This window comes from Lactuca serriola, chromosome 8, assembly GCF_051521515.1.
Source record: "Lactuca serriola cultivar US96UC23 chromosome 8, Lser_US96UC23_V15, whole genome shotgun sequence".
NCBI lineage: Eukaryota > Viridiplantae > Streptophyta > Magnoliopsida > Asterales > Asteraceae > Lactuca > Lactuca serriola.
The window spans coordinates 1,376,772-1,391,726 of record NC_136415.1 but is presented as its reverse complement, the minus strand read 5'-3'; the positions used below and the strand labels follow the sequence as shown (position 1 = coordinate 1,391,726).

At 40.3% G+C, this 14,955-nt stretch overlaps 1 non-coding gene across 1 annotated transcript; it reads left to right on the top strand.

Annotated features, from left to right (window-relative positions):
- The first annotated feature begins 13,567 nt into the window (after positions 1–13,567).
- On the top strand, positions 13,568–13,674 carry LOC145071928 (small nucleolar RNA R71). Its single transcript, XR_013690889.1, has one exon. It is a non-coding gene; the product is annotated as a small nucleolar RNA R71 (small nucleolar RNA).
- Positions 13,675–14,955: the final 1,281 nt, after the last annotated feature.

Below are 14,955 nucleotides of genomic sequence, written 5' to 3'. Positions count from 1 at the left end.
CGAGGGGGGATGATTCGGTCCACTACATACCGAATGTTGCACCGGTTGATTTCTATGTCTCTCACGCATCACAAGAATAGTGAGAGAGTGCCTTCGACAGACCTGTATTTCCTATGGGCACTAGTTACTCCAGGGAGGCACCTGAACCTTCCAGTTGCTTTAGCTGCATACTTGGGACGGAGGGCCAGGGGACTTCGGGGAGATAGCCCGATATGCGGAGGGCATTTTATCACACGGTTAGCTCGATCATACCAGTTGATGACACGTGAGATCACGAGATCGATGGTGTTTCACGACATGAGGCCGATGAGTCTTCAGCTATTGGAGTCGATGCGCGTATTAGAGCGGGGAGGTGATGGTGTTTTGAGAGTTCGAGCAGATGATGAGGCAGATGAGGAGGGTGCTGCCGAGCCACAGCCGAGACGGGTCCAGCGGCGTCGACCTGCTCCTCGGGGAGCGCAGCAGGGACCTGAGCGGGAGATTGATATGCGCTACCTGGCTCAGGGCATTGATCGTCTTAGCGAGTATGTTGCACATGTGGACATGCAACAACGGTGGTATGGGAATGCGTTGAACGCATTCTTTGCCCATCAGGGGTTTCAGTATTCGGTTCCCTTTCCACCACCATTCCAGTCACGATTTGATGGGGCCGCTACTTCTGGGACACAGCCACATGATGATGGAGATGATGAGTGATCCTTTTTATTTTGTTTTATTTGTTTTGTGTTATTTTTAGTTTAGTTTAGTTTTTAGTATTTGGTATGTAATTAAACTTTGATTGAGTTGGTTTTTCGTGTTGATGCTCTTTGGTTGTTTAGATTTCTGCAGAATTTTCGCCCTTAGGAAGCTGGCAGTAAGTTCAGCAGCTAGGTCCGACTGTTGCTAGAGAGAGCGGTATGAGAGTTGAAGATTATAGTCGAGACCCACGATTTGTCATAAGTGTGGGGTGCATATTTATTTCGTGAGCGATCGTTTTGAAGATTGGCATTGTTACGATGTTTTGACTCTTATGATATGGATGAGCAGTTCCCATACTATAGAGTTTTATTTCGACGCGAGGAAGAAGTATCGTCCCGGCTGCCACGACATGGTTGACACTTTCCTATGTTATGGGGGATTTTTCATCGCGAGTAGAGGATGTCATTCTTGACGAGACGACGTGGTCGACACTTTCCCACGTCATGGTTACTTTACTTTGCATTTATTTGCAATATTTTGCACCACATTTTCAAAGATGACGGTCTTGATTCTATTTTTCGGCAAATTCAGAGGCAGCAGTTCCAGTTTTCAGTCTTTCGGCGATATTTGATGCAACTTGTAGCAGCCCCATTCGATCTCACCACAACTACCCAGGGGAGTCTGTTCCTTTTTCTCCCTTTTTATATTCTTAATTCGTTTTAGCATACAATGAGGGCATTGTATGAAATAAGTGTGGGGTAGGGGATCGGTAAAAGTAAATTAAAATTAAGAGAAAAAAAATGAAATTGCTAGAATTTGGAAAATTAAAAAATTTTAAAACTTGAAATAATAATTTAATTTAGAAAAATCTAGTGATAATGTTGCTAATATTGTATGAAATGATCTGATAAGAACTCAAATGTTTAGTTGAGCCAATATACGTTATAGTGCATTTGTGGCCTCCCTTATTTTAGTGAAATCATGGAACAAAAACACAACCCCGCTTGGTTTGAGGGATGCAATATGTTTAGCAGCCTAAACCTGAAATGTATCCAGGAAAATTATTATCATTAACCAATAAAGGTTGAGGTTGAGCGCCTCTGCTTAAGCATGTAGGTTTTGAGTGAAAAAAGAGAGGTACATGTAAAAAAAAAAAAGAAAGAGAATTACGAAAAAAGTTTGAAGAATTTTGGAGCAAATAAAGTAAAGATCAAAAGATCAAAATTCTGAAGAAATTCAAAAAGTTGAAGATACCAGAAATGAATTCAAATAAGGTGTTGAATTCAAAGAAATCAAAGATCAAAATGCCAAAGAAATGAAGAATTCAAATAAAGCTCCATAGTGGTATCGGAAAGTTGTAATTTTCTAGAATATGTATGCTTAGGTTGCTCAACTAAAAATACCTTGAGGTTAGGAGGTTTTCTGCGGATGGATTCGGAGGGTTGCATAAAATGAGCATTGTTCGGAAAAAGTGGGCGAGTGTTTATGATGATTGTGAGTATTTAAAATATGGGGGGTACTTTAGGAAAATATTAGACACAAATGTACGCGTTGAGGTCTTGGCATAATGGCTGAGTTTTAAAAGGATTGTTTAGTGCGATATTGATAAAATAAAAGCAAATTTGCTTGGGGGCAAGCAAAGGCTAAGTGTGGGGTATTTTGATATGTGTATTTTTATACACTTTATCTTAATATTTTGGCCTTATTTATTCTATTTTAGAACTAAAAAGTACTCATAATACTTTGAATTATGTTTTGCAGCTAATTGTTGTCGATGAAACACAAAAGAAAAGACTGAATCGGGAACCGGGCTTAGAAGCTAAAAGAAATCAAAATTGCTGAAAAAGTGAGTACGCCCCGCGTAAGGTAATGGTACGCGCCGCGTACACCTTTGCACCGGATAAACTTGATCGCGTGATTATCTTGAGTATGCGCTGCGTAATCCTAAGTACGCCCAGCGTACTTAGGTCGGCCACAAAGATTATAAATATCGATTTTTAGCTAACTAGGAGAGAGGATTCGACTTCTAACCTAATTTAGTCGACAATTAACTTCTGTTAAGCCGTTTTGAGGGTCTAGAAGGCGGCCGGAAGGCCGTTAAGCTAACGGGAGCAGAGATCGGAAGGATTGGAGAGCGGATACATGTTGATTATCATATGGTTTGCTGACGTGACCATGTTTAGCATTCTATGGTGGTACTTTTCTGTATTTAATTTTTGATTTAGGTGTAAAAACCTTTTACTTTGTGTTTATGATTGAATGAAGCTTTGATTATTAGACTAATTGCTATATTAAATAGTTTATTTGTGTTTAATTTATCTTGCCAAGCTTGTTAAAAGATCCTCATGTGTTAATGATGATTATTTTCTGTTAATTGTTAAGTGAATTGAGTTGCTTGAACATCTGCTTGATTTGCTTGTCTCTTATGATTTTTGATGACCATCGAGATTATAAGACTAGAAATAACGAATGTGAAACTAGGATTAATTTGAGATTAAGTAAGTTAATGTGTGAGCCTTGTTTGATGACCATCAACAAGAGGTTGATTAAATGTCTACATTGATTAACTGTATTTACAAGTCTTGCTTGATACGAACTGAACACTAGGAAGCATGTTAGTTTAATCAACTGATCACTGTTTGAATTGACTTGTTTGCTAAAGGATTAGTTATAGTGAACGCGAATCTAATCATTTTAGGAATCGGTGAACATTGAATAAATGAATTTGTGTATGCAATTGTCTATGTTTTAAGGTGTAATTTATCTAAACCCAAGTACCTGAAGAGATGTGCTTTCCTGTTAGTTTATCGAGAGTTGTTAATTGATTTATTAAACCATTTTATTATTTTCGTGTAACCTGTAACCTATAATCAAATATATTAAATTAATCCACCGTTCCCTGTGATCGACACCCGACTTACCTAAGCTATACTGTAATCTGACTAGGTACACTGCCTATAAGTGCATAGATAGTCTAAGTTTGTTAGGTTATAAATATTAAAATTAGTGGGTACTTTTGTGCACATCAGTTTTCTACTCTTGTACATTTGAAATTGGTAAGTTGTGATGTTTTTGATAAAACAAAGACCAACTAAGGCTAATTGTGTTAAGTGTCTGTCTTGATTAGAATCCACACTATCTCTTGAATATTTGGCAAGATAGTCTTATATGTCAAGAGGACAGTGGGAGTCTTAAAGATCCTGAAAAGAAGTTCAAGATCTGATCAAGAATAAAAACTTGTAGTTTAACACTAACACACGATGTGAGGTTTATAACTGATGTGCACAAAAGTACCCACTAATTTTAATATTTATAACCTAACAAACTTAAACTAACTATGCACTTATATGCAGTGTACTTAGTCGGATTACAGTATAGCTTGGGTAAGTCGAGTGTCGATCACAGGGAACGGTGTTACTAATTAATTTACTTACTATTAAATTAACCTAATTATTAACAAGTTTAAAAGGGGGTTTTATCTGATTTTACAAGATCGGATGAACTTAATTCAAATTCAATAAGTAAAAACTCACTCTTGTTTAGTTTGAATCCACTTCTTTCTTATGGCTAGCTAATGTTTATGGATTATCTAGTTGGTTTTAATTATATTAGTAATTTAGTTCTAACTTTACCAATAATTAACTAATTCATGTCAAACTATGTATGTTCACACACAATTAAACACAGAATTAATTATGAATGTAAATATGCTATGTAAGATTTGTTGTATAAACGCAATTATAGTCACAGTACACGTTCTCTAACATAGCTAAGTTTATTTACTCTAAATACTAACTAAGATTGGTCAATCCTAGCTCTAACAATTCAATGTTCACCAAAATCATTAGGTAAACAAGTTCATGCAGTTAATGGTCACTAAGCTACACAGAACATGCAATCAAGCAATTAGAGAAACAAACATAAGCATGCTAGGTAATACAAATCGAACACAAGCAATTTTACCAACTAAGTAAATCCATAAAAATTAAGCTATTCATAAGTTAGAAGCTTCATCTAGCTAAACAAGAGTAGCTAGATTCAGCTGCTCATCATAGCAACTAACAAACTAACACAAATTGAAGTGATATAAAACATGTTCTTAATTAACAAAAATAAACTAAATTATGGACCTTCACTCTTTTTGGTGTTGAAAGCCTCTTCTCAGAACTTTTCTCTGCTCAAAATCGTCTTCTAGAACTCCTCTTTCTAGCCAAAAGTCTCCTCTATTCGTAATGGTCAAGGGTTTATATAGTTGCTGATATCCATAAGTTCACGTCGTAAATAATAAGATATTCACGTCGTGAGTTGTAGATAACCGTGCCCATCAAGGATTCCTTCACCGGCGTACATATCTTCTAGAACCAACTCTCACGTCGTGAATCCTTTAATTCTCACGTCGTGAGAACGTTTTTTCCAGATTTTCTTCTCTTTTAATCTTTTAATTCCCAAAGTTTCTTTCTTTAACGCTTTTAGTCCCTTTTCTTCAAAATGTATTCTTTTTGGCTGCAAATAACATTTAAGCTCATAAGTACCATTATTCTAAATAAATTACCAACTTATTAATAAAAATGTACTTAAATATTGCCTAAAATAGTTATAAATATGGCAATATCAAAATACCCCACACTTAGACTTTGCTTGCCCTCAAGCAAATTTAAACTTAACCCTTGATTACTAACATCACATAGAACAATCCGACTCCAGCTCAGCCATTATGCCAAGACCTCAACGCATGCATTTGTGTCTAAAATTTTCCTAAAGTACCCCCCATACTTTAAATACTCACAATCTTCATAAACACTCGCCCACTTTTTCCGAACAATGCTCATTTTATGCAACCCTCCGAATCCATCCGCAGAAAACCTCCTTATCCTCAAGATATTTTTAGTTGAGCAACCTAAGCATACATAATCTAGAATTACAATCTATGATACCACTATGGAGCTCTTTTGGAATTCTTCACTTCCTTGATAATTCGATCTTTGATTTCTTTGAATTCACCACCTTATTTGATTTGATTTCTTGGTATCTTCAACTTTTTGAATTCTTGGAATTTTGATCTTTTGATCTTCACTTTATTTGCTCCAAAATTCTTCAAACTTTTCTCGTAATGCTTTTTTTCTTCTTTTTTCATTACATGTACCTCACTTTTTTTAATCAAAACCTACATGCTTAAGCAGAGGCGCTCAACCTCAACCTTTATTGGTTAATGATAATAATTTTCCTGGATACATTTCAGGTTTAGGCTGCTAAACATATTGCATCCCTCATACCAAGCGGGGTTATGTTTTTGTTCCATGATTTCACTAAAATAAGGGAGGCCACAAATGCACTATAACGTGTATTGGCTCAACTAAACATTTGAACTTTTATCGGATCATCCCACATAACACTAGCAACTACAGTTCAAATTATTATTACTAGATTCAATTATTAAAAATTTCAATTTTCAATTTTTACTATCAAATTCTATCATTATCTAGCAATTTACTTTTTCTACCCCTACCCCATACTTATTTCATACAATGCCCTCATTGTATGCATAAAATAAATCAAAGTTAAAGAAAAGGGAGAAAAAGGAACAGACTCCCCTGGGATAGTGGCGTAAACATCTCCAAAAGTGTGGAAAATGTGCATCTTGAAATGGACTCTTGAGAAATCGAAACTTGGATCTGCAACTCGCGAAATAAGGAATGTACCAGCAAAACATGAAATCGAGCCTTCAATCGTCTTCAAATGTAGTATAAATCTCCAAAAGTAGAACGACCAATGTGGGAAAGCATACGCCACATTGTATGGTGGTAAAAATGAGCCAAAATAATCGTGAAAATAATGACAAGAAGAATAGCATCAACCTATAGAAGACTAAAATGTCAAGGGTCTTGAACTTGTAAAAATCTCATATTCACGACGTGAGTTTGAGAAAATTCACGACGTGAAATTGTAACTACGCGTATTCTGAGAACCTCCTGATAACTGACTCACGACGTGAATAAGAAAACGTTCACGTCGTGAAAATTGGGCAGTCAGAAAAACATTGCCAATTCTTCTTCTAATGTCTTAATGTATTAAGACTCTTCTAAATTCATCAGTTTATGACTCTTTCGCTGACTCTCCACTCTCTTTACTCACCCACACTTATTTTGAAAATATGGGTCTCGACTCTTGGCTTTAAACACTCCCGGCTAAAAACGTACGCATTCATAACTCGCTATCCTCTTAAGGCGCTCCTAGCAATTTCTGAGAAACAACCAACAACGAAGAATAAAAGTAACATAATATTCAAAGTAGTTCTTACAATCCCATAAAAACAAACTAAAAAACAAACAAAAACAACTCAAACAAAATAAAAATAAATAACGATCAATCATCATCCTCATCATCATGTGCTCCACTGGTTCCAGCTCCATCACCTCCGCGTCCGCCAAACTCAGACCATCATGGGCAAATCGGGTAATGATAACCTAAATGAGGCGGCTGCTCCACCCCAAGATGTCGGACAACATTCTCCACAATGCCACCTATCCAATTGACACTCAACGATAACTGGTCAAAGTAACCAGCCATATCACTCCCAAAAGGCGTACCAACCATGGAAGCAGGCGGGTGTATTGGCTGCCCGCGATCTCCCCTTCCTCTCACGTTCCTGCGCCTCGGTCTCGGTTCTGGTGCAGGTTGGTCTGTCGGCTGATCATCATCATCATCACCCTCACCATCTGACGGTAATATGCCCCAATGCAACCCAAAATTTCTGACCACCCGCATAGTTTCCAAATACCCCATACCAAACTCATGCTCGTCCACACACGTCATGGATCTAGTAATATCAGGAACAACCAAATGATATGAGCGGGCCAAACATGTAACCAAGTGCCCTCCACAAATGGGGCTCCCAGGGCGCGAACTCGCGGCAGACCCGACCAGAAAACGGGCTAGAAAATACAGGATGTTGCAACAGACACCAGGCTGTAAGATGCACCATAAGAAGAATAAGTTATGTTTAGTCACTTTGATGAACCGGTGGAGTAAGCGATGGATCGGGGACCGAATAATGCTCTCGGGAGACACTCCGGAATTAAACATTCAGGATGCAATATTATGCTAGAAAGAATACCCCGTGACACCCTCCGCATAACCTCTAGCAGCCCCACTCAAAAACATGCCAAACTCGAGAGTCATAGCCTCCTGTCGATCATATAGTCCAACTCTCCAAGCAAATTCAACCAGGCTACACTCCCGGTACTCACCCCCCAAACGAAATACCAACGTATGTGGCCAATGTGGATCTTGAACAGTTTCCTGAAATGTCACCGTTGCGAAAAACTCAACACAAAATTCTTTGTAGACCCGCTCTTGTACTCGGAACAGATTATGCCAGCCAGAACAGGTAAACGAATACCCATCTCCAATAAATATCTTTGTCAAAAATGGGCCCACCCGGTCTACGAGCCCTACTTCCCTCAACCGTGTCCAATTGATTGTTGGAGCAACTGCGATTTCTTTGTTGTAGAGCCACCCCAATCTGTTGTTCCAACGGGTCAAGACATCTCAGGACATTTGTAACATCTCGGTATAGCAAGGGTAAGTTGAAGGGCTAAAAGAGTAAAATGGGAAGAAGCGACTCGACGAGTCCACGAGTGGACTCGGCGAGTAGGGTCGCGACTCCAGTCACGTGTTAAATGACCAACTCGGCGAGTAGCATGGGTGGACTCAGCGAGTTGGTGCTGAGTGGATAAAACCCTAAATCCGGAGGTTGAGCCCTATATAAAGAACATAACATCCTTTCCCCCAGCCTCTCTACTCTCTCTTAAGTCCAGAAACCCTAGTTGTCAAGTGTGAGAGGATCAAAGTGCATTTGGAGGCTTGAAGAAGTGATTGTTGAGGAAATCTTGAAGGTTAGGAGGCTTGGATCAAGGGGCTTTTCTTAGATTCGGGATTCATTGTTGTTGGGGCTTCTTTTTTTGAGGTATTATCTCGTTCTTAGGCTGTATTCATATAGATGCATCATTTTGGGGTTTATGGGGAAACATATCTTGTAATGTATTGGAGTTTAGAGGTTAGATCTGAGGTTGTTACCTCAGATCTGGAATGGAGAAAGGCTTGAATGCACAAAATTCCCTGTTGATGAGTGTTTGAAGGAGCTATTTGTCCCAAACCCTATCCCTAGAGTGTAAAAGGCCTAGATCTCCTTGGATTCACGTAAAGTTTGCCACTTTACATGATGGATGGCCTTAGGAAGGGTAGATCTATGGTTTGGATCATCTGCATGGCTTGGAAAGCCTCTGTATGGATTCAGACCCGGTGGTACTCGGCGAGTCACATGGGTGGACTCGGCGAGTTGCTTGAAGATAGGCTGGGACTTGACGAGTTGGAAGAACAACTTGGCGAGTTGGATGAAGATGGCCTGGAACTCCACGAGTTGGAAGAACAACTCGGCGAGTAGGTTGAAGATAGCCTTAGACTCAACGAGTCTGTTCTTGGACTCGGCGAGTCTTGTCAAAGAGTCCCAATCTTTTCTGGTTGAGCCGTGAATCGGTGAGTCAAGGGATGACTCGGTGAGTTGTGTGTGAGTGGACTCTGAGTTGTTGGACTCGGCGAGTCTCGGGGTGACTCGGCGAGTTGGGTCGCGGATTGAAGGGAATTCTGAGCATGGGGACTCAGCGAGTCATCGGGTTGACTCGGCGAGTAGAGTTAGTCAGGGGTTGACTTTGACTTTGACTTGGACCAAGGATTGACCAGTTGTTTCCAGGGGCATTTTGGTAATTGTTGGATATTGTTCGAGTTTAGTGCTTTGGTGGTTGTCCAGTGGTGGACATCGTATCAGTGATCGGAGCAGCTTGGGTTATCTGTTCAGTCGGTAGTTTCGAGGTGAGTTATCCTCACTATATCAACAGGGTCTAAGGCACCAAGGCCGGCCCTTATCAGATTGAGATCCGGGTAGTTGTTGTTATGTTATTGCTTTGATATGTTTGCATCCTGGTAGCTAGGATGGTATATGTTAGAGACCTGGTTGAGATAGGTATCCCGAGATGTAGGGTGATGCTATGCTAGTGACCGGTTAGGTCAGTATCCTGGTTAGGATGATGATATGTTATGTGATCTGTTTGATCGGCTTGTTGACTGTGAATTGCTATATGATTGTATGTTTATGTGCACATGGTTTTTTGGACTGGAGTTGGGTTGAGGCGGGTCCTGCTTTGTGCTGTAGGCCAAGATACCCAGGGCGGACCGGTTGTCCCGAAGGCCCAGCGAGCGGTCCGGATAGGCTGTAGGCCCCAAGAGGGCGGACCAGACGTGCCGAGGCTCGGAGAGTGGACCAGGCCGACTGAAGGCCCGGTGCGGGCGGACCAATCATACTGTAGACTCAGAGAGTGGACCAGGTGGATTGAAGGCCCGGTGCGGGCGGACCAATCACACTGCAGACTCGATGTATGTTGTTAGATTCGGAGAGTGGACCGGGTGGATTGAAGGCCCGGTGCGGGCGGACCAATCACACTATAGACTCGAGGTATATGGCTAGACTCGGAAGGTGGACCAGGTGGACTGTTGGCCGGTGCGGCGGACCAGTTCCACAGTAGACCCGAAGTGCATGGCTGTTCTGTGATCGGATATGTATGGCATGTTATGCGTGTATGGTATATGTGGTTGGTATTTTGGGGATATCTCACTAAGCTTTCGGGCTTACAGTTGTGGTTTAATGTTTTTCAGGTTCTTCAGGAGACCGTGGCAAGGCGAAGGCGTGATCGTACCGCTCCTCGTGTTTATATTGTGATGAGATTCTGGGAATACTTAAAATAAATTGTATTGAAAACCTTTTTGTAATAACTTTAATGGATTCGGGTTGTTTTCGAAAATTTTAAATTGGTTGAAATTTTTGGTCGTTACAACATTGTTGCGGGAAAATTGTAAAACGGGTGCAAACCCGCAACCCCAGCTGGAATCTCTCTTCTTGGAGCCATTCCTGCAAAAACAATGAAAAACCATAGCCAAAACAATAATCCACAATTTAGACATAAAGGAAACAAAGAAAATTCTCGATTCAGTATTCACGTCGTGAGTTCTTAGGAATTCACGTCGTGAATTCGTAGACAGATTCGAAAATTCGTTCTGGATTCTATATGAATCGGCCATGATAGTGTTTGGGGTTTACTCCTATAGCATTTTTAACCATTAATCCACTACATTCCAAGGGTAATTTACGAATCTTAGAGCTATTTCATAAAATTTAACATAAGAACAAACCCTAGCCCTAATTTCAACTATTAAAGATAAATGAAGGTTAATAATTAGAAATTGTTACCTTTTGATTGAAGTAGTATGTAAGCACAAACAAAACGTGTGGATTTGTCGGCTAAAATCGCAGCAATAGGACCAAGGGGGGGACCAATTTCCGCTTCCACTTCGTGAAGAATAAAGAAATGAGGGTTTACTGGTTTCTAGGGATTTATTCTGTGGTCCCGTGTTTTCAAAAATTCACGTCGTGAATTCTGAATGATTCACGTCGTGAATAGCGTCTGGGCTAAAATTGGGCCATGTACTCACGGACTGATCTTGGGCTTGTTAGTCTAATGGGCTAAACTATATCATGGAGTATCTATCTCGGTTCATTCACTATTCACGTCGTGAATTTCTAAACTTCACGTCGTGAATGTGGTCTGGAAGGAAAAATCAATTTTGACTTTAAACTAAATTCTCAATTAGTACTACTTCCATTTTAAGGTCCCTACATTCAGTACTTAATTATGTTCTTATAGAGTTGGATGACATGATCTAAGTTTTTAAAACTAAAATGCAAAAAGAAAGGAAAAAATTTGCAAACCAAACTCGGGTTGCCTCCCGAGAAGCGCTTCTTTTTCTTGGAGTCTTGAGCTGGACTCCGTGCCTCCTATGTTGAGTCCTCGGAAGATTCCACCACTAGGATCTTTTGTTCCTTGAATCACCTCTTGTAAGCTTGAACTCGCCTTTTGTATGCCTTCTTTGAATTCTCTTTTTTAGCTTTCACCTCTTCTTCAAGCTTGCGTTTGGTCCCTTTAGTTTCTTCCTTGCACTCCATAGCATCCTCCTCCTCTTTCACCACCGGCTTTGTCACTCTTGAAGTGACCTCCTCTTCATCACTTGTCATCTCATCATCTTCTTTGCTCACCCGAGAAGGTGGACTCTTGTAAGCTATGACTTCAACCAAAAATGGAACAGATGCTCTTGGTTTTGTTCTTTTGACTTGATGAACTGCCTTGATCTCTTCTTCCATAAGCTTTTCCAGTTCTTCAAGTTCATTATCTTCATTGATTGTGAACACCTCTTCTTGAACATGTTCCTTTGGAAAGCCATCTTCTATCCCAAAAACTTCTTTTTCATCACCAACCCTCAAGGTGAGCTTAGACTCGCGAATATCAACCAAAGCTCCAGCAGTGTTAAGCAATGGACGACCAAGGATAATTGGAACATCGGAATCTTCCTTCATATCCAAAACTACAAAATCTATTGGAAAAACAAATTTTCCAATTTTCTCCAAAATATCCTCCACGATACCCCGGGGTTGTGTCACTGAACGGTTCGCCATGTGAATAGTCATTTTTGTAGCCTTCATCTTCTGAATTTCTAACTTCTGATAAAATGAATAAGGCATCAAATTAATGCTAGCCCCAGAATCGGCTAAAGCATTAACCTTCATTTTGTTGCCAAATTCACACGGAAGAGTGAGGCGTCCAGGATCTCCCATCTTCTTCAATGTCTCTCCCAACACAGCTTTTGAGCTTTGTTCACTTAGAACCACCTTATAATGCTTCTTTAATTGCTTGCGAGTGTCTATCAAATCTTGCAGTAATTTCTGATGCTCGGGAATTTTGGATAAGGATTCGACAAAGGGAGTATTAATCGGGATCCCCTTCACATGCTTGACAAACTCTCTATACTCTCTTTCCAGTGGACTAAGGGTATCTTGGGAAGGAAAAGGCAAAGGCGGCTGATAAACCAAACCAATTACAGAATTTTTCTGTTTATGAAGGGCCCACGTCGTGAACTTATATGGTTCACGTCGTGAATTCTGGAGTTCAGCAGCTTCAAGATTTTCGAGCTTGGTCTTCTTCAGCTTTGGATCGGGCTTCTGTGGTTCTTTTTCCAATGCCTCCAGGAACTCAGAGATGGCTTCTTCTTCAGTGTCTATGGCCATTACATGAGATTGGGTCTTTGTTTCGGTATTTTTGGGGATAACTTCTCACGAACTAGAGTGGCTAGTTGACCAACTTGTACTTCAAGGTTATGGACGGAGGCTTGCTGATTCTTTATTAAAGTTTGTTGTTCCATAATAGCAGAATCAGTGGCATCGTGTCTCTTTTCCGAAGCTTCCATAAACTTCATCAACTTAGTCTCTAGATCAGGTTTCTTCTCGGCTGGTGGCTGCTCCTTTTGATAGAAGCCTCGAACTGTCTGCCTATACTTCTCTTCTTTTTGCTTCTTATACTCTTCATATGGCAGCCACTCATTCGGTTTCCTCCAGTCCTCATCAAACATATCCCCACTTGAGTAGCACACTTGAGCTTTTCTGTTCCCAAACTCATCTAAATTGCAGTCCTTGGTCAAGTGTGGACCACTACATCTCTCGCAACCCACTCTTATGGCATGTATTGACTGGTCCATTCGTGTTATCCTTCGATCCAAATTATTCAGCATAGCCATCACAGCTGCTATTTCTTCATTTTGGGCCCCTCCACCGCCTTTGATTCCATCTTGCCTAGGGTTGTCGTATTCGCGAGAGTGCTTCGCGAATTCTTCAATCAGCTCCTTAACCTCCCTTGGATTTTTCTTTGTCAAAGGTCCTTGAGAGTCAAGGAGTTGTCTCATCATAACGTTGACCCCATCATAGAAGATCGACATCTCTTGTTGCACATTTAGATCATGCTGAGGGCAATTTCTGAGCAAGCCCTTGTACCGCTCCCATGCTTCGTATAATGACTCCCATGGTTGTTGCTCAAAGTTGGCTATTGCCTTCTTGAGTTTGGCTATCTTGGATGGCGGGAAAAACTGGTCCAGGAATTGCTCACGCATTTGAGCCCAAGTGGTGTTTCTGTTAACCACTCCTTAGCAGCTCCTTTGAAAGTGATGGGAAGCATCCTAAGCAAGACGGTGTTTCTGTTGACATTTGGGACATTGAAATAATCTGCAATGTCGTTGACTTCATCTAGATGCTTAAAAACATCCTCATGATCTTTCCCAAAAAATGGGATATCCTTTAGTGCAGTCAAGATGTGCCCCTTCAACTCGAATGTGGCAGTGGCAGGTATTGCGGGTTGGACTAAACTGGGACCCATATCTTCTCGGATCCACTTCTTGTAAGCTCCCATGGACATCTCTTCAATTGCTGTCATCTCGTTCCTTGGCTCGTTCTCGGGTTTGCTCGTATGTTCTTCAAATTCCGGCTCGGTATCGTATTCGGATTCGGTTTGGACGGGTGTTTGATCCAAGTGCTCAAAATTGCTCTTGTGCCTCGCGGATGAACTTGACTCTCCTGTCTTCTTTCCCGACTTCCTTGAAAAAGCTGACTTTAATTCTTGTAAGGGCGTCTTTTTCTTGTGAATTGCAGACTCGGGATCTTCAAGTGGTGGCACCAAGGGTGTGTTTGAGCCTCTGGTCATGAACTCCTGCAACTCGCTAAACTAAAAACGTAAAACTGAACTAAAATAAGAAAATACTAAAAACTGAAATTGCAGCTTTCACGTTGTGAGTTTATTAAAACTCACGTCGTGAATTCTGTGACAGATACAGAAAACATTTTTTTGTTATATGCTAATCAACTAAGCTAAGATAATAAACAAAAATAAATAACCAATTAACCTTTTGTTGGGCTGAAGTTTTATTTTGATGTTGCGTCTTTTGGGCTCGATAGTTTAGCCATGTACACTCCAGTTTGGGCCTGTCCAACCGAGAGCCTTTTATGTATTGTATATAAGTTAATGCTTGCATGCATATTAGGTTAACGATTCAGAGAATAACGATAGAGAGCTTAACGATAGTAATTTCAAGGTTTTCTTTAATCGTTCTTGTAACCTACCAATCCTCTACAGTTGATGTTCTTAGTCGAGCTCTTCTGAGGATTTTGTTTTAATCATTCGACTCGTTTGATTCAATCTTGTCTTGTTCTTTTTATTGAGTTTTTACTGTTTTATATTTATATACTTGTTCAAGATCTAATCGATCTTCATAGATTAAAGGTTGTTTTTAATCTCATCAATTGGTATCAGAGCAGGAGGCTGTGTAATCGATACACATCTTTACTGTGAA